Source organism: Halichoerus grypus, chromosome 6, assembly GCF_964656455.1.
Source record: "Halichoerus grypus chromosome 6, mHalGry1.hap1.1, whole genome shotgun sequence".
Taxonomy (NCBI): domain Eukaryota; kingdom Metazoa; phylum Chordata; class Mammalia; order Carnivora; family Phocidae; genus Halichoerus; species Halichoerus grypus.
In genome coordinates, this window is record NC_135717.1 from 129,327,264 (window position 1) to 129,352,468 (window position 25,205).

General features: G+C 41.4%; 1 pseudogene; it reads right to left on the reverse strand.

Annotated features, from left to right (window-relative positions):
• Positions 1–19,239: 19,239 nt before the first annotated feature.
• Positions 19,240–23,440, reverse strand: LOC118536895 (metaxin-1 pseudogene; annotated as a pseudogene).
• Positions 23,441–25,205: the final 1,765 nt, after the last annotated feature.

Sequence of the window (25,205 nt, forward strand, 5' to 3'; positions counted from 1 at the left end):
CGTATGGTTCTGAATCCAAAGCCCATGTGTGTTACACCAGGCCATGCTGCCCCTCCTTTTCAAAATCAGCTTCACTCCATGATCTTCCATTTGGAGTTGAGCTCTGTCTTTGCTTCTTCATCCAGGGTTCCTGCATCACCTCTTTTATCTGCCTGTGGTTGGGTAACATCGTCTTAGGACAAGGTTATAGCATCCTTGCTGTATCAACCTTACCTCATTTCATTTTAAGATAATGTCACCCTGGGTGCCTGGGTGGCTCAGTTGTTAAGCATCTGCCTTCGGCTCAGGTCATGATCCCAGGGTCCTGGGATCAAGCCCTACATTGGGCTCCCTGTTCGGCGGGAAGACTGCTTCTCCCTCTCCCACTCCCCCTGCTTGTGTTCCCTCTCTCTCTGTGTCTCTCTCTGTCAAATAAATAAATAAATAAAATCTTAAAAAAAAAAAGATAAAATTAAGAATAGCTGGGATATAGGGGCGCCCGGTGGCTCAGTCAGTTAAGCGTCTGCCTTCTGCTCAGGTCATGATCCCAGAGTCCTGGGATCAAGCCCCGAGTCAGGCTCCCTGCTTAGCGGGAAGCCTGCTTCTCCCTCTCCCACTCCCCCTGCTTGTGACCCCTCTCTCACTGTGTCTCTCTCTGTCAAATAAATAAATAAAATCTTAAAAAAAAAAAAAAAAGAAAGAATAGCTGGGATATATAGAAAGGTGATTGCAATGGATGTCTGTTAGCTTCTCTTTTTTACCTCTACTTTGGGTTGGCAAGAAGGGAGGGATGGGAGGAGGTGATCTTTACTTAATAGTGCCCAACAGAAGTGTTTGGTAAGAAGACCAATTTATTTTAAAAATTTTGAGTCATCTGGACTGAAAAGCCAGGGATAGCTTTTGTTACTATTATGAGTATTTTATTCATATTATTTTGGTTTTTTAAAAAAATTTATCTCCATACCCCATAGCAAATTATTTAGTTCAGGGCTCGACCAAATCTGACCCACTGCCTATTTTTGTAAATAGAGTTTTAATGGCACACAACCATGCTTGCTCTTTTATCTATCATCTGTGGCTGTTTGGGAACTACAAAGGCAGAGTGAAATAATTGCAACAGAGCCTGTATGGCCCACAAAACCTAAAAATATTTACTTTCTGCCCCTTTACAGAAACAGTTTGCTGACCCCTGCTTTAGGCAGAACAAAACCAAACCAAAAAAAGTATGGATGTTTCAGTCCAGCAATGAATCTCTGTGTCTAGACTAGAATGTGGAGGAATTTGGACTTGGATGGCTGGACTAGAAGGTCTTTAAAAGACACTTGCAACCCTGCACTTCAAGGATTTAAAAATTCAGCTTTAGAAAGATAGATAGGTAGATAGATAGATAGATAGATAGAGAGATAGATAGATAGAGAGAGAGAGAGATAGAGAGATAGAGAGAGAGATAGAACAAACCAAGATAGCAGATGTGGACTTGGAATACAAAGGGTATGTTAAAAACAGGCATTTCTGTTTTGTTAATTCTTACTATGCTGACACTCAGATGTAGCAAACTGTGTATCCAGTATGTTAGTTACATCTTGAATAGAGACTCTAAGGACAGTTAAGGCTGAATACATGGAAGTGAGCCATATCTGATTAGATTGACATCAACAAGTATTTGAGAGAAGTCTATCTACATAATTGTACCATTTTGCTTGTCGGGGTTTATAAAATATTATTCATATCTTCGATGAAAACTCCCTCCAGTCATGGAAGCTTGTCATTATGTGAATGTTTTACTAATGTATTTATTGACCGCCAACCTTATGCACCCCGCTGCATAAAACAATAAAGGAAATGTGGTCTCTGTCTTGGAAGATGGTGCCGCTTGGTTCTTGGATGCTCTTCCCGTGCCTCAGGAACTGTTACAATGTTTTGGTTATTTTTTAAGCTATTTCCAAGTAATTAAGATGCATGTCTAAAAAATTATGTATAATGTCAGAGTCCCAAATCCTCGGAATCTAACGCCAGCTAGATTCCTTTTCGCATCTGTGAGAACTTTGGTTGCATTTTAATTAGAAAACCCATCCTTTGAAATTAGAGTATTTTTTAAAGTTTTTATTTTAATTCCAGTTAGCTAACTGAAATTACAGTATTTTTAAGCCTCTTACATTCCCTGTAGATCTTCATTTGGCTCACTGGTTAGTCACCTGGCCTTTTAACTTGGGCCAAACTTTCTCTGAATACACGAAGGATGTCCAAAGTAGATGTTTACAGGCATCTGATCCCTGTATTGCTCAAAGTCATCATGTACAAATATTTAAAAACTATTGTCTTAGTATATTTTCAAGCATCTATGCTAGGAAATATATAGACTGAATTCAAATTTTTCTGAATTTTTTTCTGAATTTTTCTTAAATTTAAAATCAAAATATACTCGTGTGAGTAAAACAATAGAAAGTGTTAAAACACCTGTAGGGTTGAGAATGATTTGCATGGGGAGATAAATATCTTATGATTTGAAAATTGGAAAGAGGTCTTACCTTGAAAGGAAAAAAGACATGCTGCCAGAGGTGAAAAGATTTGTTTTCAAGTGTGGACACTGGGGATGGATTGTGGGCATGACCCACCCAGAGGTCAGAGCTGTCTGCCCATTACACTCACACAGTGCCATTGTGAATTCGCTGATAAGATGTTTCATAATTGTTCTCAAGTCAGCCAGTATTTGAATATTTTATCTTCTGAGTCAGTAAAGAGCAGAATTTTCGTCACCTATTTCTTTAGTATTTCCTTTCTTTTCTTCACCTATCAGTGTCTAATAAAATATTTTTTGGTAGGTACTTAAAAAGTATTTATTGATGAATGATTTTACTGTTTTAATTAGCTCATTGGTATATCTACTGAGAATAAAATGTAATTGCATGAACTTAAACTTGTAGGCAAGGAAATTCTGGGGAGAAAATTTATAAGTTCTAGAATTGTTTAAAAGAGTACTTATGTAATGGTTCTCGATGAATCCATTAAAGTTTATTTCACATAATAATTTGTCAATAAATCAGTTGGCCCAATGACCACTTTGGTCACTTAATGATCCATAATTTTTTTTTAAAAGGAATAAAGTAACGGGACTTTGAGTTTCAGTCAGTCTGCTCAATACAGCTTACTTTGGGGAGAGATCATTTCTTGGGCTTTTAAACATCCTGGTATTAGGCATGTCACCAATCTCCATGATTTTTAAAAGGGGTTTGGCTTTTATCTTCCAATATATTTTCAACCCAGCCTACTGCTTTTCCTACTTCTCATAATTCATAGATTTTCTTTCTTGATAGGGAGAGGAAGGAATTGCATTATAAGCAATTAGCTGGGAATGTTTTTTTACACAGATGGTGGGAGGACTTTGTGTGCATGGGATATAATGAGCGTATGAAGATGCAGGTGTGATGATGTCCCATAATATCAAGCTTGGAATTTTTTTAAGCAATTGTGTTAATAACTGCAAAGCAACAAGTTTTTGGTGAAACAATAATATTGAAGATTGGTCTTTTGGCAAATTGGTTCTTTAACAAACTAGTAGTCAATGACTTACTATTTGGATGATTTTCCATACTGGTCTACTTCTTGTAAAATCATCTTCTTTCCCCAAGAGAGACCTGCTTGTGTGCATTGCCAAAAACAGTCTTATCTGGAAGCAGGTGGATGAAGCTTCTGCCATATTGTCCAGCCCTATAGTTTTAGAATAATAAGTTGTTGCACTCTGTATATAAAGGGGAAAATCTCTTAAAGTGTCTTTTTAAAGAATGCGAAGGATACTTTTAGTTATTAAACATTTCAATGTGATAGCATTAAAAATAAGTCTTCATTTTATTTATTTTTTATTTTTTTTAAGGTTTATTTATTTGAGAGAAAGAAAGAGAGAGAGAGCACATGACTAAGGGGAGGGGCAGAAGGAGAGGGAGAAGCAGGCTCCCTGCTGAGTGCAGAGCCCCACGTGGGGTTCCATCCCAGGACCCCAAGATCATTCATGGGGTTCGATCCCAGGACCCTGAGATCATGACCTGGGCCAAAATTAAGAGTCGACTGCTTATCCGACTGAGCCACCCAGGTACCCCAAGGCTTCATTTGAATCACTAAAATGGCTCATAACTCCTAGGAGGAGGTAAAAAAGAGAACTTGGCTATGTATAACAAGAAGGGAGAGAGAATAAGCGTATATGTAAGGAAATGAGCAAAACTGCTGAAGCCCACAAGGGATAGAGGAAATATGCCTGAGGTTGTAAAATGGCACATGGCTGTTAGAGTTTGATGGTGCTGCTGTACCTGGGGTTATATGCTGGTATGAGACAAAGAAGGTTATGTATATTAAAGATAGAAGGTCCACTCTCCTAAAACGTTCAACCATCCTAAAATATTCAGCAGCGAATAGCTGGTAGTAGATGTAAGCAATTTCCAGGCTTGCTTTGTTGCCCTCACCCTGCCCCATATACCTTAGCAATTGAAATGGGGATCCAAGACTGTAAGGCAGAATGTGGGTTCTGACATTCCAATGACCGGGCCACCTCTACTTCACCAGCGTTTTCAATGATGACAGCCAGAGCTTGATGGCAACTGGGCACTAGATTTGACTATCTGAATAATGAAAGGTACTAGATGTCACTGCCAAAATATTGATCTATGTTCTTTTCTGTTAATGGGACACCAGCATCTGTGAAGAAGTCTGTAGAAAAAGCTCAAATATCACTCTACCAAGTTTCCCTGTGTGTCTTGTACAACATGTCCAGGGTTTTAAATGGAGCTTTCCATTCTTCAAATATTAAAGTGTTAGTTTTCTTATTTCAGGTATCAGTGAAGAGCCTAGATTCCTCACCAGTCTGCCTTCCCAACACAAAGCAACAAATCTGAAATTCCTGGAAATTCTTCTTGGTATGAGTCTTTGTCTTTCCATTTCTTTTTTCTCTCCCCTTCTCTTGTTTTCACTGGGTTGAATTCCTTTTTTTTTTTTTTTTTAACTGAAAAAAGGAGCTGCAGCAGGCATAGAGGATCAGGAAAAGGTTTTTTTACCTCCATGATTTAGGTAGCAATACAGACATCTGGCAGCAAGGAGCTCTAGAAAAATTCTCCATTTGTTTCTTCCTCCTTTTTTAAGGGAGACATCACTTCAGGTAGAGGATATCAGCTAGCATATTTCTGCAGGCACTGGGCTCTTTCAAGAACTCCGTTGGTGATCAAACTAAATATTTAAAAGGACATACCCATAAACAAAAGCACGGTCTACATTCACAAACCATTTTCAACAAGATCTCTTTCTAGTCAAGATTCTGACCATCTGCTTGTCATCTTATATTTTTTTAATATTATTCTGTCAAATATATGCTCTGTCAATGCAGGTAAAGGAAGACTTGAAAAATCTGAACATACACAAATCAGTGGATCCAGATGACCTGCATCTTGAAGTCTGGAGGGAATTAGCTAATGCGGCTTTGCAAATAAGTACCCCAAACAGAGCAGCTTCACAATAATATGTTATCAAACCACCCTCCCTTCAAGAAAGTACACAGGTAGTAAAATATATACAATCAACATTCTTTTAGACTCTCCTGGCATAAATTGTTACCTTGGACAATTTACTGCTTATGAGGCCATACATATGAGCTTACTCCATGATACACACACAAAAAACTCAGGCTGTCAGCAAGAAAGAGCAAAACACAAACAAAAAAGTTTTTCACAGTGTTGTTTTTCTAAAGACTATAGAGGAAATCTGTAAGTTATTATTTACTAAAGGCAGTTTTTCAAGATCTAGGGAAGGATAAACCATCTATGAGATGTAGCTGAGGAGTTCAAGGAGACATCTCAGGAATGTAAGCCACAGTGAGCTCAAGTTTGGCCTAATTTGTCATGTGGCTGTGAGATTACCACCATGGATCTCACATGGATAAAGGCTAAGGAATCTGGCTATTTCTTCTTCGATATTATGGTAAATTAAAAATGGCTTCAAGTTCTTTGACACTCTTTCTGTTGAGAGGTGGGGTCTATTTCCCTTCCCGTTGGATCTGGGCTGGCCTCTAACTGCGCTGCCCACAGCGTGTGGTAGAAATAATGCCCTACAAGTTCCAGGCCTAGCCTGTAGAAGGACTCCCACCCTGGCCTCCCAAAAGCGAGCCGCCATGCAACTAATATGCTAAGAGTGCCATGTTGTGGGGAAGCCCAAGCTCCTGACACACAGACTTCTGAGCTTAATAAAATGGCGGTTGTTTCACATTGCCAATTTAAGGCAGTTTGTCATGCAAAAAGAGAAAGAACTGGCAGCTCCCCTTCTACTTTGGGAGACTTCACCGTTTTTCCTTTCTATGTTTCTCTATTTCCTTCTTCCTATTTCCCCTTTACTCTCTCTATTCCTTGCTATTCTCCCATATCCACCTCACTAAGATATTAAGCACATTTTTATGTTTGTTTTGTTTGTAAATGAAGTGGTATTTTATTTTATTTATTTATTTATTTTAAGATTTTTTTTTTTTTTAATTTGACAGAGACAGAGACAACCATAGAGGGAACACAAGCAGGGGCAGTGGGAGAGGGAGAAGCAGGCTTCCCGCAGAGCAAGGAGCCCAACACAGGGCTCAATCCCAGGACCCTGGGATCATGACCTGAGCCAAAGGCAGACGCCTAATGACTGAGCCACTAGGAGCCCCTGAAGGGGTATTTTAGTATTATTTTCCTTCCCTTGTTCATTATTTTAGAAAAGGTGAACTGTGCTTAAGACTTTGTCTCAAAAAACAAAACTCATCAATTATTATTTTAATGTAGGGGTCATTGAATTTTGGTTTGTGGCCCAGAACCTGTAAAAATAGTCAATTATAAATATGAAAAATTGGAAATAACTTGAGTGCCTAACAAAGTGATTGAACACCGTGTGACTAATAAAAATATGCTCTCCTGACTATATCAGAATTTCTAGTACTATCTCTGCCTCATCTCTGAATTTGCTCACCTTGCTAACCCTGGTCCAGTTACAAAGGTCCTGGTAGTGTTTCTCAAATGTACCACACATCTCCCATGTCAGGGCCTTTGCACGTGCTGTGCTCACTGCTTGGAAAATTTCCAAAAATGCACATGATTTGCTCTCTTTCTTATAAACAGGCATCTGCTTATCGGTGTAACATTCCCTGACCGTTGTGTGTATAACATAGGACTCCTCTCCTTCCTGACACTTCCTAACTCATTCACCCTGCTTTATTTTTCTCCTGCATGCTTATCACCATCTGATATAATGTGTACTTACTCACGCATTTGTTCACTGTCTTCCCCTACCAGATTATCGGCTCTACCAGTGCTGAGACTTTGTGTGTTTTGTTCACTGTCTATCCCCAGCATCTTCAATACTGCTTGGCATATATTTATAGAATGAATCAAGGAAGCATGCTGTGCAGCTGAGATGCAATTAATTGCATCTGCTGCCAAGCTACTGATGATAAATGCATCATTAAGAGAAAAGAACAGGTTATGAAATGGTAGGGAACATTTATATACATGCTTGGAAAACGTGTAATGGTCTCAGCTGGATCCATAACTAGAAAAGATGGAGATTCTCATTTTGTCAGCCAGCTGTAAAATTGGAAGAAGCCTTGGTGTGCCAACCTGGGTGACGAAGAGCACAGGGGTTACTAAGAAGATGGCCTGGGCTACGGATGCTGCAAGACATAGGAAAGGAAATGGGGGCAGGACGTAGGCTGAGCCAGGACTGGAAGAAACCCCAACTTTCCTATTCAGTAACTATTTCTTCCTCTGCTTTACCAACAAAATCCCCCTGATTTCATTTGCGGGAGTCATGGGCCCAGCCAAAAATACTCACTTTCTTGAATTTCCTTGCAGTTAGGAGTCCATGTGAAAAGTGCTGACCAATGAAATCTAAAGTGAGGGTTTCTAAAAACAAAACAAAACAAAACAAAAAAGCAAACCTTTTACTTTTCTGATACAGGTACTGCCCTGCCTTAGAAGGATATGAGGCCCAGCGCTACAGCAGCCATCTTGCAGCCATGAGACACCAGATATGAGGCAAAGGTTTTCATGGTAAGTGTGGTAAAAGGGAACGATAGAAGAGTCTGATTCCTGAAGGGATCATACAGCTGCTGTACCATCTTCATACTGCTTCGTCTGGATTTCTCATTATTGCAGCCAATACTTTGGGGGTTTAAGAAATTTTTATTTTCTTCATTCAACTTACCATTTTTCTATAATGAGTGTATGCAATTTATAGAATTTGAAAAAGTAATATGTATATGTATGTGTGTATATATACATACTTGAAGGTGGTTGTGAGAAGAACATTTATTCTAAACCTGAGACAGGAATTCTTTTTTCTTCCCTGGTCCACGGACCCAAAGAAGAGAGAACAAGATCCTGAATTCCTGGGCCAGCCACACTCCTTTATGTCACCTCATTTTATACACAGAGACAGTGCCAAGTATTTGATCAGTAGCTAGTGCTGTGATTTCAAATCCCCTTGTAATGGCCTGCTTTGGAGAACTGGCCTCTGTGTGATCCAGATAGATTCTGCATTCTCTGGCTAGAAACCTAGGTTAGAAACAAACAGAATTTTCTTCTACTTGGTCTTCTGGGAGCAGAATAAAATGAATTGGAAAAGAAAAGAACGTGTCTCCTTAAGCTTAGAGCAAAACTGGGCTAATCCAAACGCCACCCCACCCCCCGCTTCCTTTTTGCTTAGGCTGAGCCTGATTGCTATTTGGCTGCAGTTGGGGTGGTCCTTCATGCAGAATCAATCTCTCCAAAAGAGGTTTCGGCTGATACGGACTACATACCTCTCTGCTCCTCCTACTGAAATGTCTCCTGCCAGCACCACAGCTCAGTGGTGTGGGTCCAAATTCTTCCTACCTATGACATGTATTCTATCCCCTGGACCCTGCTTCCTCCTTCTATTTACCTGGTTGAAATTTGAGGGGGCCCAATCAATAATATACCTGCTTTCTCTCATGTAAATCTGGACAAAAGGGTAAGGCAGATAGGAATACGAAATACATTCTTACTGATGAAGCGGATAATGGTGAATGGTTTCTCTATCAGCAAGTTTGCTTCCAAAATGAGACAGATTTACCAACCCGGTCACGGGTTGGCATTTGACAACCATAACTCCTCCCCCAAGAGGGGACCTGCTCCTGTAAATCTTGTTAACGTGAAGAAGGAATAGGCTGTCTTCTCACAGATCAGTAGAACCTAAAAATAAACAGAAGAGGAAGGGCTGGTCATCTCATGTCTAGCTTCTCCTTCCAAACTCATCAGTCGGACTGAGGTACTCTGCTTCCTACCCACACCCCACCTAGGCCAAGTTCGGTCTCCCCAGCTTACCCTGCTGCATTACCTGACAGCATCTCCCGCAGGCTCACTGCAGGAAGCTCTCTGCAGGAAGCTCACTCCGGAGTGGCGTTCTCTTAGGGTGGCAGATGCTCCAACTCTCTTTCCCCCTCTTCCCTGGACAAAAGTTTAATCTCTCCCAGGTGTACCCATTCATCTATATAACCCTATGCATCAGTTGGGTCTCAGTCTGAAGATCTTACTCTAGAGAAATACTCCTTGGATTAGGAACATATGAAAAGACATATGGTGTCCCTCCAGCCAGCTCCAAGTCCCAGAATTATGGAGGAGAAAGCAGTCTTTTTCTATAGTTTTGGAAATAGAAAGTTTATTTTCAGTTTCAGGGAAACATAGAGTTCCTAATCTGGTTCTGACATTTTCTTACTCTGAGACTTTGACACGTGGTTTAATTAAGATTTGTTTTCTTTATCCGTAAGAATGTGGTGTTATTCATATCATGGCTACGTTGCAGAACATTTTTTGTAAGTTTTCCCAGTACGATGCCTACCACATAGGAGGTAATCAAGGAATATTGGTTTCTAGTTGCTTTCTCTAATCCAGCATAAGGAAAGTAAGGAAAGTTTCTCTCAGAGAAACCATATAATGGTAGCCATTTTCGGTCTTTAGGTCCTTCCAACTTTTGGGTAAGATCCTCCTCTTCTGTCTGTGGAAATCATGCGTCCTAAGTAAAAAAACCAAAAAAAAAAAAAAAAAAACCAAAAAAAAACCAAGCTGCTCCTTCTTATTCCTTTCCAGATCCTCTACTGAAGCCAAGCATAATCCAGAGGCAAAAGCTCTCCCAAAGTCAACAGTCAACATGGCTGGTGTGGAATACAATGAAAACCCTTAGGGACTGTGATTGTTCTTCCGAGCCCCATCTGCCCACCCTGATGAAGGCTGGTAGAAAGTAGTGCAGAGGACCATGCATCAATTCCCTCTATTCTCAAGGAACAGGAGGTGGCCTAAGCCACAGCTCCTCTTTGGAAAGCTTATTTTCTGATTGGCAATAGTTTTTTACACTCACCATAAACTATTATGATTCCTTGCCTGTGAATGAACAAATTGTGAGTACCTCCATGACTTATTCTTTGGATGCTCACCAGTTATCCTTGGGGGGGGGGGGCGGCAGAGAGCTTTAAGTGATGTTTACGAAGTGAATGAATGAATGAGTGATCTAGTACCAAATATCTGATTCAAAGGGCTCTTTTATAAAAAGCATCATGGAAAACACTGTTTTGTTACTGTGATTATTTTCTGTAAGTACATTTTATTTAAAATAATAATTCCCTCCAATATAATGTAGGGTGAACTCTTCTTTGTACAATACTTCTATCTAGGAGTGCCTGGGTGGCTCAGTCGGCTAAGCAACTGCCTTTGGCTCAGGTCATGATCCTGCGGTCCTGGGATGGAGTCCCACATCGGGCTCCCTGCTCAGCAGGGGGTCTGCTTCTCCCTCTGCTTCTACCTCTCCCCCCCTGCTCGTTCTCTTTCTCTCTCAAATAAATAAATAAAATCTTTAAAAAAAGAAAACAATTGTTCTGTCATAGATTTTTGTTGATTGCCAGACTCCAGAGATATCTAATCACTTCTATTTGCAATGAATGCCCTAATCACAAGGATGTCTCAAGTGATTTTGTGTCCTTAAAAGAGTATTTTCTTATTGGTCTGCCTCTTAATTTCAGAGATATTTTGATTTTATTCTAATGAAGTGGCTTTAGTTTCAATGTTTGTCTTTCTCCCAAGAAGATACATTTAGAACCTCCTTGTAAATTCTCACCCTCTAATGTATATGTTGCAAGTTCGGGTTCTAGTATACTATATTTGACTTTTTAAAGCAGGGCACACCTGAATTAGTTTTGGGGATTAAAGGAATACAAAGAAAATTGTGACCAAAACACCTGATATAGTTTTACTTCCAAAGTTCAAATTTTCTGAATGGGATCAAGATGGCATGGCTTGAGATGTGGCTGAAGGTAATAGGAGAAATATGATAAATGTCTACGTATCTGAGAGCAGTAGTGAGGAAGGTCTGATACCGTATTTCCTGGTGTATTCCTCCTTAAATATTTCCACATATGTACACACACACTGGAGAAAGCAAATGGAGAATTTCCCTGTCTCTTCCCTAGAATCATTACTGTCCCATACATTCTTCTGTTATGTGATAATGGTCACTTTTGCCAGCATTAACTGTTGAAAGGAGATTTTGCTTTGACTTAACCAAACAAGAAAAGGGACTGAATTTAAAAAGGAATGAAATTCTGTTTGCTACTGGGGGCAAGACTATCCTCAAAGCTCACTACTCTGGCCCTGCAAAGACGGCTCACTCCTCATTCTAGCTCTGCTTTGTCCTTTTACCCACATACCAAACTACCAAACTTGTATACAGTACCTCCTGGAGGCCAGTGTGTATGGGGGGGGGGAAGGAGAGGGGGTGTCCCTGCCCTCACTGAGCTTCTAGTCCAAAGAATTCTGTTGTGTTGTTCTGTTAATCTGGTTTGATTAAATTATTAAGTCACATCAGATCACAGAGCTAGTGACAGTATCCAGGTCAGACGCTAACTTCAATTCGAAGTGATACTCATAGTTTGTCCTATATTTTATCCATACTTGTCTTTCTAGAATTTCTTCCTTAGAGCCACATGGAATAAGGCTTATCTCTCTCCTGCAATAAATTTCAGGTTTTTAAAACAGCTACCTTGTTCCTCTGAGTGACCTCTTCCAGGCTCAGTAGACCCAGCCCCTTCAACACTCTGACATGATTGTGATTCCTGAAGCCTCTGTGATAGCTAGGTTTTGCTACAAAGCAGCTGAAAATCTAACCAGTTATGGTTTAAACAAGGCGTGAGTATATTTCTCTAAAACTTCGGGTGAGTGATCTAGTATGGCCTCCCACAATACCACAGAGCCAGGCTCCAACTAGCTTGCTGTTCTTCTGTACACAGCTTCCATTTTGAGATCTGAGTGGCTGCACCAAGTGCGAAGCAGCAGAAGGACCTATGTGTGCATGCGCACTGTCCCTTAGGAAGGGTGCCCAGAAACTGCCACTCCTACTTCTATCTCATCGACTCAAACCTAGTTACATGCCTGCACCTGTAAGGAAGAGAGATTGGGGAATGCGATGATTCTAGGGAGCCATATGCCCCGCTAAAACTTGGAGGTACTGTTGCTTTAGAAGAAAGAGTAATGAATACAGAGGACAGCCAGCTATATTTAGTACATTGTCCCATCGCTCTCTTGGTCACTCATCAAATGTTGTGACCAAAGCTGAGCAGAACTCTCACTGCCTTTTTTTTTTTTTAATAACACACCGTAAAAATATGGACTTTATTTCATCACACACAGATGCAAGAAAGTACTTTTGCTGTTCTAAATCAAATTGGAGCCTTCCCTCACCATACCGATGAAAAAGTCACTACTCGCTATCACTCTTTATTCATCACTGCCTCTGTAGGGTCACATAAAGGGAAGATTGAGGTGGAGAAGGTATTCTGTGGGTCCTGGAGTTTGAGGAATTTGTCTTTTATCTTCAGGGCATCACGGGTCCCCAGGAGAGTTTCATGATCCAAGTCTGTTGCCGTCCATGTAAAGAGCCATGTAAAGGCTCTCTTCCTTGCACACCAGGCGTGGGCATTAGAGTATTTGCCAAAACTGGAATGAAAGCTTTATTGCCTGGTGTCCAGCATTCCTCGGAGCGCTGTGCGGACATTTGCTCCTAGGACTGCTAACTCCCCCGGGTGCTGCAAGTCCTCTCCCCTCTCTTCTCGGCTTCACAACCTACCCGCCCCGGGGCCAGCCATTTCTGCCTTTATCCTTCAAGCTTATCTTCTGCTTTCCTGAACTCTGCATCAGTCCGGCATCATACTCTTGCAGGACCCTGGAGGAAATTAACTTTCGCCTCTCTTTTGGAGCTCGTGGTAGAGGTAAATTCTGGCATCGGTTTTCATTGCTGTTGTTCTGTTTGTGTTGTTTTGTGTACTCTTACCCAGGTACAAAATATTTATGAATGCTATCTTGGACCATTTGGACCATTTTCATAATCACATGGTATTGCTGACCAGTATCAGGAATTGAGTTCCTCTGCTCGTAACAGATACCTGACTAGAGGGACAGCTAGGTAAGAGTTTATTCTCTACACAAAGGAAGTCCTGAAGTAGTACAGTTCAGGGATGGTGTAGAGGCTCCATGATGTCATCAGGGATGCAGTGTTCCCTTAATTTTCTTCTCTGCTACCTAAGGGTATGATATGAGTAAGTTCATATCAATCATCAATGACACAGTGTGGTGGCTAGAGCTCCAGCCATTACATCTATGTTCCAGGCAGGAGAACTGGAAGGGCAAGAGGCAAAAGAGATACCCCTCCTACATGAATCAATACCCTTTAAATAGATATCGTAAAACTATTTGCAAAAGATTCCATTTATATCTCAAAGGCCAAACCCTTCTTTATGGGAGGGTAAAAAAATATAGTCTTAGCTAGGCACATTGTGGTTCCAAATAAAATCCAGATTTTATTATTAAGGAAGAAGGGAAGTGAAACTAATATTATATTGCATACCCACTATACTTTGATAAATTTTTTTTAATTAATCAAAGAAAGAAGGGAAAATGGAAATGGGTAGGCCACACAATCTCTGCCTACAACATATTATTGCTAACGCATGTGCGTGACCTCTGTCTCATACCTACAGAGTTAGATATTTGTACCCAAGCAAAAGACTCTAACCTTTATATTAGAAAGTGCTCATTTCAGCCTATGAAAATCTTTTTATTTTTTTGAAAATTTTTTTAGATTCAACATATTCCTTATTCTTCAGAGCTAAATCCTCTATAAATAAAATTTAAGTGAGCCAGTTGCTGAAAAGCTCTTTCTGACTTTATACCAGTTGGTGAAATGATGAAGAAATGGTAATAATCTATCTCCAAATAGTTTTCTCTGAGGCCTTCAGCTTCAAAGATTTCCATCTCTTATTCTATACTCTGACATCTTTTTGAAGACTTCACTTTTTCTTTTTACAGAGACCTCATTCCTAGAAAGATGTAGCTTTTATTTCAAAGAAAATGTATCTAGTTCATGTTCCCCTTCTTTCATTTTCTTAAGTATAAATGGCCATGTCATCAGAGTGTTAACCTGCATCCATTTTAATACTGCTATGATCATAGTCCCCTTTTTCAGAAAATCTTTAAACTAAAGTAAGAATTATTTTTGCAGCATAAATTCTGCCTTGTCAGTTACTAAATCTCTTCTCCTTTTTGAGGGCTTTGGAGTAATCTTTCTAAATGAGTATATCTTCTTTTCAGTTAGAAATAATCATCCTCTGGGTAGGAACATGTGTTCAGCAAGGTTTTGTTTTGTTTTCATTTTGTTTTTCTTTCGTTGAGAGTTAAATAATTGGGTCACTGATCTTGTTTCATATTTGAAGGTTTTAAAAGATATGGAAATAATGACATTACATCAATGACAACAAACCTTAAAAATAGCACTAAATAGTGAGAGAAACAGATCACAATCAGTAATTCCAGTCCCTCTCTCTTGAGTCCTTATTCACAAAATATTCTTTCAGTTCCTCTTCTCTCACAATAGGAATTGATGGCCCTTTGCAACATTTTAAAATCTGTGCACTCTCTGTTGAGGGTAAAGGGGCCCAGCCTTCTCCCTGAGGGGAGGGGAAATTCTTTGCATTCCTTCCTGATGAATCACACACACACACACACACACACACACACACACACACACACACTCATGTCTTGGTTTCTTAGTGGCTCTTTCGTGCGATACCCTGTTACAGGCTGAGATCCACAGTCATGAACTCTGCCACTAATTCATGGTGTGCATTGGACCTCAGTTTCCTAGCCTGTTAAATGGGGATAGTGATACCTACTGCACAGTGTTTTTAAGGTTAGGGAGATAATAGGAGAAGCATCTAATAGAGGAGATCCTCCTTAGGATGGGATAAGGAAGATGAGCTAGTCATCTTTTTTGACTTTCTGTGTTCCATTGCCTGTGCAGAAAGTCAAATATCAACATGCTGCTTTGTAACTATCATAACATAAGAAATACTGAGCTAACCTGGCGTACCTGCATGCAACACCACATGCATTGGCATGTAGTGGCAAGAGCAGAAGAAAGTATTCAGTGACTAAGTTTCGTATGTCAAACACTGTCCAGATGCTAGCACTTCTTTTTCTCACAATAATTCTCTGAGCAGGATTGCCCTAATTTTGAGGAACACGAGGCTCAAGGTAGGTAAGTCACAAAGCCAGCAAGTGCAGAGTTAAAAGTTGATGTTCTCTTTGTGCATCAGAGATTCAGGCCTGGTGGTAGGCAGAATTCCAAGATGACCTCCAAGATTCCCACTCCTCTGATGGTCCACATTCTGTATCATCCCCTCTTCAAGTGTGGATGGAACATGGGACTAGGATGGTGTGGTCATTCCAATGATCACATTCTGGTGTTGGAGACTCTTGGCAGAATTCAGGAAGATTTACCTGCTGACTTTGAAGAAGGAAGTTACCACGTTGTGAGTGGGTCACCAAATGAAGCACTGAGGCCAGTCTCTAGTTGCTTGAGAGTGAGCCGTGGACAACATCTGGGAAGAAACAGAGACCTCAGTCTTACAACCTCAAGTGACTGAATTCTGCCAACAATCTGAATGAGCTTGGAAGAGGATCTTGAGCTCTAGGTAAGAACCACAGCATGGCCCATATCTTGACCTCAGTCTTGTGACAGGAAACACAGAATCCAGATTTGTCATGTCAGGACTTCTGACCTACAGAAACTGTGAGACAACAAATGAATGTTAAGTTTGTCAGAATTTGTTACATAGCATAGAAAACTAATACATACTCTTTCTATTAGACTTTGCTGGACCCAGAGTCAGGAGATAGGAGCATCAGATTCTATGTGCTGTTCTATCAGCTATTAGCCCAGAGAGCTGGGTCAATTCATTTTTAAAGAGGAGCCAATAAAACACAATTCAAAGAGATACATCTACCCCTATGTTTATTGCAGCATTATTTACGATAGCCAAACTATGGAAGCAGCAACAGATTTAAAAAGATGTGGCATGCATATATATAATATATATATATATTATATGAAATATTATTCTGCCATAGAAAAGAATGAAGTCTTGCCATTTAGAACAACACAGATGAAGCTAGAGACTATAATGCTAAGCAAAATAAGTCAATCAGAGAAAGACAAATACCATATGATCTCACTCATATGTGGAATTTAAGAAATAAAACAAACCAGCAAAAGAAAAAAAGAGAGAGAGAGAAAACAAAAAACAGACTCTTAACTATAGAGAACAAACTGATGGTTACCAGAGAGGAGGTGGGTGGGGGGATAGGAGAAATAGGGGTTGGAGATTAAAGAGTATACTTATCATGATGAACAAAGTAAAAATACAATAAAGAAGAGCCAATAATACTTGTCTTTCCTACTTCACAGAGTGATTGTGAAGCTTATCTGAAATGGTGGACATGAATGTCCTTTGTCGGGTATAAGGTATTATCCAAAGGTGATTTTTGAAAGGTGGTATTCAAAGGTGATATTTAACACCCAGTCCAGTGGAGGGGGAGAACCAATCCGAAGGGAGGGTGGCCATAAGCAATATGGTCACACGGGTACATGCCGGGAAATCTTCCTCATAGGGGAGATGGAAAAGGTATTTCTAGCTTTGGCTATCAACGTGTGGGATCTCAGGACGGTGCCAGGCAGGAAGAGGACAAGTTCATAAAGGAGGTCCTTCCACTCAGCAACAATCCTGTTCTGTATGTCTCATAATTTTGCTTTCACGTTATTTTCTTTAAAGTCAACAACTCTCATGTCAACAAGTTCCTTCTAAAATTTATGAAAAAGATTCCACTTTTAGAGGATGAGCATTCCCTACCCTCTCCCGACTTCTGAGAAACAACGGAGTCTGCTGGAGCAAAACAAGATGAAAAGATTATTTAATGCTCAAATGCGTACTATTGAATGAGAAATGAGAGGTTGTTTCTTTTACGGTGTCATTCACATTTATTCAATTTGACTATGTAGATGCAAATTTTGACCTCCACGTTCTATCTTTTTCCTGTAGATATTCCGCTTTTTTTCCTGCATGTATATTTGTCTTATTTCTTAGGCTCAAGCTTCTCAAAGTGTCTCAGTTGCTTTAGTGGCCTAATTGTGCAGTGGCATATTTAAAAGTCATTATTTTCATCATCTATTAAATGTAGCCCAGAACAGTTTAAAAAATTGGGTGAGGCATTTTTGCAAAAGCATTTATGGTGTGGGCTGCCAAGGAATGTGCAGCTGCAGGAGCTTCTTTGTCTAATCTCAGACTTTTACTTGAAAATGTATTAAGGGTGGATACCTGTGAAGAGGAACCAATTTGATCTCCCAAGAACTGCCAGCATTGGAGAGAGAGAGGCACGCTTTGAACATGCTGAATCTATTGAACATGCTGAATCTATTGAACATGCTGAATCTATTGATCCCACGGAAGCGTTAGCACTTGCAAAGTAGCCCTTTTGTATTGAAATGAGCTGCCTTAAGCTTGGACTGCACCTGCTATCTTGCTAGTTTTTAACATCTTTGAAGAGTGTATCCTAAGCAGTGGTGTGTTGGTAAATGTTAAGGACAAGATGGGGGAAGGGGGAAGCACCGGATTTGTTACATTTGCCAATTTCCTTGGTGTAAATACTCCCACCATAGCTGATTTCTGGCTGCCAAAGTGACAACACCGAATGCAGAGTTGGGAAGAAATGTGCAGTGCCACGCCCTCCTGTGTTATTTTTACCATATAGAAACAATAGGCAAATAATCTCAAAAGCAGAGATAACAAGATGGAGTGAAATAATTAGAAAATGACGACCTTTGAGTCCTTGTTACCTTTTTAAAAATATCTAATTTATTTAATTGTAGGTTTAGATCATTTAAATTTTAATCACGGCCATGGTTCACGAGCAGCTCCAGCATACCACTGAGACAAAGTCAAGAGGATTGACTATGTAACTAGATGATAACATTGGGGTCATTCTGCTTCTGTTTTAATGGAAGCAGCAAAGTCCAAGAATAAGGTGATCGGTTCCAAGGACGCTATATTAAAACATGAGTTACTAGGGCACCCATGTGGGACTTGCCAAGGGGGTGAAACCAAGTCGGCCAGCATCACCTCCTTCTAGTTGAGCTGGAAGAGGTGGGGAGAGAAGTTCTTTGAAAAAAGATTGTTGGGGGCGCCTGGGTGGCTCAGTCGTTAAGTGTCTGCCTTCGGCTCAGGTCATGATCCCGGGGTCCTGGGATCGAGGCCCGCATCGGGCTCCCTGCTCGGTGGGAAGCCTGCTTCTCCCTCTCCCACTCTCCCGGCTTGTGTTCCCTCTCTCACTATCTCTCTCTCTGTCAAATAAATAAATTAAAAAAAAAAAAAAGAAAAAAGATTGTTGGATTGTACTCTAACACACACAACAGGGACTTCCAGGGGATATCTCAGGGGACTTACAGGCACCCCACCCCCCGCCCGGAGTTTGGAAACATAAGGACTGGGATCTGACACCCACAAAGAACAGGAAGTGTAAAGGCTGTGCCCTCACCACTGTGTCTGATCACAGAGTAAGGAGGACTGGACTAGAACAAACTTCACTTCCTATGATGATTGGGAAAGGTGAGTGGTTTGGGAGCTCAGATGTGGACCATGTAAAAGGGAGCCAGCCTGGGGTTGCCTTAGAGGGGATCTTACTCAATGAGCAAGTGATGATCTGGAGGGATGATGTGGCCCTAACAGAAGCCCTCCAAAGGAGCAGTGTTAATCGGACAACTGACTATGTCAAGGTGGTGGCAGTCGGAGGTCCCTGGTGAAGGATAACTGAGGAGCCAACAATAGCCTTGACTGAGAGAAAGAATCAGCTTGAAGCATCTGCCATCCTAGACCATCAATGTCTTGCCGAAGCTCTTCCTGTCATCTTCTCTATCCCTTGATCCAACCTTACAAGGGTCAGAAGCAGCAGCTAGAGGGAAGAAGGTAAGTGAGGAAAAGGGGGTAAAAACAAAAGTGCCCATGCCCAACTAAAGTCTACGTAGAAAGCTTTAAATTGGATTCAAATGATTTTTACAGTGCACTGGACTAGTAGTCATAGGATAAGAGACTGGGTCATTTTAAATGCCAAAATGTAGGACTGTTCATTTATTATCCAAGAGCAGTGGAAAAGCTAGACAGTATTTCATCTTGGGAAGGGATGTGGAGGGAAGTGTTCCAGAAATCATATTTGAAGAGCAGTGGAAGAACAAAGCTGGAAGTTTGGTTTCTCCTTAGATGTGTAATCAGTCAGTCAACTAATTACAAATGTATTTTTGGAAGATTTTCTGAATACATTCAGATCTCTAATATTCAAACTAATTGCTACTTAGAAGAATGAAGTCACATTTGTTGGTATGGGGCCTTTCTGAGGACAAACAACAATAAAAAAATTAAGAGAAACTTTGGGAATGAAATATTGAAGTACTCCACAAAAGTTGAGGGCCAAGCTTGTCATTCTCAATTCTAATTGATAAATCTTAGTCCCAAAAAGAGAGTAGGAAAAGGCAAGCTGATTTATAAAAGTTAGACTGGATATAATTTTTACCATAGTCTCTCTAAACACTAACACAGTAAGGAGTTAAAAAGGGAACATTAAAATACCTAATTATTTTCAGTTACAGAACACTAGACAACCAATTCCTTCTGGATTGCCTAAGTTATTTTTTTGTTTGGAACTGTACAGAATACACTGCCATAGAATTCTTGCTAAAAGGAATTCCAACTTTTCTTAATTTCATGAATGTAAATGTAATTATAGAGTGGAGGGGTTATTTTGGGGGATGGGCTGGGAACAAGTGTAAAAGCTCCCAGGTTCTATGAAACAGCCTCGTGTCTGCTCCACTCACTAGTAGAAATTATATTTGCAACAGTGACTAAGCCCAGAAAATTCTGTCAGGTTCCTGGACACAGAGGCCACACACTCTCTTCCCAGGAGAGATGTGTTGCCAAGGTAAAGCCTTCACTCAGACCAGTTGTCTAAAGAAGGACACAGGTTGGTAGTAACAATCGTCCAGTGACAGAAGCAAGAAGGGGAAGGCGGAAAAGTGATAGAACAACACTGTGAGGTCCCTTTCAATTTGTAAATATTGCACTTTTTGATAGATATTCAAACTGAAATGTCCACAGGGACTAGAAATATTGAGGAAGAAAAAGAAGAAAAAGAAAAGCAGGCAGTTCTGAAAACAGACTACAGCACAAATGCTACGGTAAATAGCTACTCACGGCCTGCTTCAGTGTGAGGGACAATAGGGCATGGGGAGGAGTGTGGCGAATGGGAGACTAGCCCAAGTCGGCACCTGATGACTGTGCCACAGGAGAAAGTGGACCCAGCAGCTATAACATCCAAGCTTTGTCATGCCCTGATTTTTTTAAATGTTGCCAACTAATTTTATTTTATTTTTATCATTTATTTATTTTTTTTTAGAGAGGGAAAGAGAGAAAAGAGGGGGGAGAGGGAGAGAATTTGAAGCAGGCTCCATGCCCCGTGCAAAGCCCGACACAGGGCTCGATTTCACAACCCTGAGATCATAACTTGGGTGGAAATCAAGAGTCAGACACTTAACCAACTGAGCCACCCACATGTCCCATTACCACCTAATTTTAAAAGTGGCAAACACTGGGGAAAAAAATTAAAAACACTGTGTTCACCAAATAAAACATGGGTTGCTCTATGATCTGTAGTATGTGATCAAAATATCTTTTAGAAAATAGTAATAACTATGATAGTAATAATTCAGTCTTGTTCAGATTCTTTTTTTTTTTTTTTTAAGATTTTATTTATTTATTTGAGACAGAGAGAATGAGAGAGAGAGAGCACATGAGAGGGGGGAGGGTCAGAGGGAGAAGCAGGCTCCTTGCTGAGCAGGGAGCCCGATGCGGGACTCGATCCAGGGACTCCAGGATCATGACCTGAGCCGAAGGCAGTCGCTTAACCAACTGAGCCACCCAGGCGCCCTTGTTCAGATTCTTTTAGAGGTCTGTACTAGCGCCTGGAGCTAAGGGATCCACACACATTAACCGTTTTAATTCAAACTTATAAATAGCACCACATTAACGACAAAAAGGGTTGAATGTAAATTTCATGGCATTCTGTTTTTGTGTCATAAGAGCAAAAATAGTTGACATGTAAATAATTCTAAATAACTGTTCTCTGTTCCTATTGCATCTTTAACCATTTGAGAAGGCACCCAGAATGGAGACTAGGTCACACGGGGCAGGGCCTTGTCTACCCTGATAAGGTGAATATGGAAAACTTATGAACATTTATGGAACTACTTTGGAAATCAGAACTATTTATTAGCTGCCAGAGGCCTGTGCTTTTCATCATCTCCTGCCAAACAATGCATTAGTTGTGGGAAGTATGCAGGGATATGAGAAAGACACAATCTGTAATTTCTGAGAATCCTTGCAATGCACTATTACCATCTTGTCGTCTGAAGTAAAAACTCTAAGGAACCAAGTTCCCCCTTTTAGAAAAGACCTATGAAGCCTGCTCCACTGAAATATCAAAAAATCTTCCTCCAATGGTGATTAGGCCATGTTCTCCCTAAATTTTACCCATTTAAAAGTCTCTTTTTAAACAACAAAAAGTAAAGTCTCTCTGAAAAGGATAACATATCAATTGCTGAACACTATAATCTGGTCTCATTTTTCTGGATTTTCTGTGATAGTCCTTAAATCATTCACATGAAATTCCTGGAGGCAAGTTGGGTTGAGAAAAGAAAGGGTTTGAAGAGATAAGAAAGAGAAAAGGAAGGACAAAAGGCTAATGTATACATTTTATTATTTTCTTATATTTCCTATTTTAGGAAATATAAGAAAGTTATAAGATTAGATTTCCTATTTTAGGAACTGAAATCATTATGGGTCAAGAAATGAACAGAGCCACCGAACATCTATACACACGTACACATACATACACACATACACACACTTAATGAAAATTGTGTTTGTTTTATTTTGTTTTTCAGTGTGGACAGGTTTACTCGGAGTGGCACCCCATTTCCAGCCGCACCAACAACCGGGAAACATAGGGGCCTCTGGAATGTATGATAGTAGAAAAATCAGTCCTGGGAGCATGAGGACAAATCTTTCCCCTTGGCCATCCTCAGCCATGCCCAGGGACCGTGTGCCTGGGGCCCAAGCCGGGTTACCCGCTGGATAGAGACAACGCAACTGAGCAAGGCTAGCCCACCATGGCTGTCAGTCCCAGCAGCATGGACAGGATGTGGTTCCTGTGCCAGGATGGTTCCTTCTGTCTCCGCGCCCACTGGTGTCTGGTGTGGAGGCGGCACTTCGGCTCCATCTCGGGGGAAGCTGAGGCTGGGAATGTGTGTGCAGTAGGCCCAGAGGTTGTGCAGCCCTCGAAGGTGGGCCTGCAGCTTCCCACCGGGCAGCTTTGCCCGCAGCAGCAGGGCCAAGTAGCAGAAGACAAAGGTGTCCAGAGAGGCTGGGGCATCTCCAAAAAAGAAATTCCGAGAGCCTGGGTGCTGAGACAGGGGGTCTGGGATTCCCGAGCCCCTTGGTACAGCTCCTCCTCCAGTTCGTCCTCGTTCTCAGACCTGCGCTCCCACAAAGCAGACGCAGCTCCTCAGCGACCTGCAGCGGCATGCGGGCCGGAAGGAAGACGGTGACGGGAGCCCGCAGAGCCTCTGCATCCACTTCCGGGGCACGCCCGCCTAGTTCTTGGTGTCTACCAAGAAGGATGTATCAGTATTGGGAGCAGCTTTTCCTCCAGCAGAGACGTGGAGGCCGAGGTGTCTGCCCCTTGCTGGGCTGGCAGATCATCAGCAGCGTTGTACTTCTCTTTTCGAAGATGCGTGATGATCTTGTGCTGTACCGAGATGGTCTCTCCATGACTGGTCCGAAGGACAGGCAGAGCTCCTGAAGGGCTTGGCCAGGGCTTGGTGATCTCGTGCACCTTGGGTGGGCCACCAGTAAATCTGGCATAGGTCAGCACGGCCAGGCTGTCCAGGTCCCCTGACGGCAGCCCCGCCCCGACGGGCAGGACAGCTCCACGGGCGCCGCCATCTTGCCAGCCCTCTGCCCAGACAAAAATTGTTTTTTTTAATGACAAGCTTTTTTTTTTCCCGTAGCAAACAGTATAAGCACTCTTCAGTTGCATGTGTTTTTAAGAGTACCAGAGATAACATATAGGCAAAATCCATTTTTAAAGTTTTTGTGGATTTTTCAAATAGTTTCATCATAATAGAATTGGATAATGAAATCATCCTAGAAATTATTTTTTCAGTTTGGAGCCTTGAAGATGAAATAAACTTGATGTTCAGTTCCTAAAGTGACCTAGCTAGGAAGCATATTGATCTCAATAGGAAATATACAGAGTGTCCAAACATTCTTTCCCTCCCTAACTTCTCTCATTTCTCTGGGATGCAATATTGTTTTTGACTTACTATTTTGGCTGAGGGGAGGGGACAGTTTCAGAGATTTCCACTTGGCCATTCCTGGCCTCTTGGATAACTCTGACCTCCTTAGGCCCAGAGACCAATGGAGGGGTCAGCCAGTTACAAAGTATATCTATTTCAGTTACACATTTGAGGACCAGGGAAATGACCACTGGGTTGTCCACAGTCCCAGTGGACTCACTGGGGAGCCAGACACAAGCCATAATTCCATTTATTATTTAGCTCCCATGTGATCACATGAGTATAGGGAGCCAAGGCAATGCTTTGAGTCTCTGGGTGGCATTGTCCCTTATCCCTAGTAAATGGCCATAAGTTTCTTTAGGGATGGACAGAGAAATCATTACTGTGTTCACTTGCTGTGGTATTGCAGGGTCCTTCTTCCTGGGGACTTAGGCTCTTCTTTAACCACTAGGTTACAGGTCCAAAAATTGGCTCAAGTTCAGAAACATTTTATTGGGATGAGTGGCTTCAGCCTCCTGGTTATCCATCCTTAATCTCTTTTGATTTAATGGATTAAGTAATACCCTCCCTGGCTGCCTATCTATTTTGCCCTTAGGGACACTGTTCTACTAACAATGTCCATATTACTCTGAGCATAGACCCCCTCTGTCTGCCTTTATGACTTTGCCTCTCATTACCATAATTATGTCTCCCTTGGGCGGGGGATGTTATGGCTCCCCTTGCTACCAGGGCTGACCTCTCCTCCCACTAGCCATGGCTTACAGAGGACAGTTACCACTGAACTTAAAGATACTGGTGCCACTCTTACCAGCATATCCCTGTCGCTTGGCAAATCGTGCTCCTCCCTTATTTCAGCAGAAGGACCTCTGATGGTTTTCTGGCCTTACGTAGCATATCCGCTGCCACATGCCCATTTCTCTCGGCTTTAAAACCTCTCACTGTCTGTCATGGCAACTCTGGCATGATTACCTCACTGAGTGTGCTCAATTCTTTTTCTAGGAGGCATCTTAGTAGTATGTTTGTGCTATCTCCCAGGGTCCTTGCTGAGGTAGTTAAATCCTATATCTGAATAGACTAACCATTATCCCACCTTGCATTCCACCACCCTTTATCAAGCATTCACCTAATCCAGACCAGTGCACCTTCATCTGCTCCTGCCCATTCATCAGCTCTTCGAGGTACAACCCTTTCTCCCCTTATCAGGCCCAGTATGTCCTTGGCTGGGTTATACCGTGACTGAATCTGAGCTATTAACCTCATAGCAAGCAAGGGAAAATGCTAGCCCTTAACAGAAAGAGCGGGCTCCTGGTGCAGGATCAGTGGGTTCAGGGGAATCTGGGAATTCATCATTCTCATGCACATCAATCCAGATGTCCTGTCCATGTGCCGGGGTCAGTCTCCCCGCACCCCAAACCCTTCCTTCCAAGGGC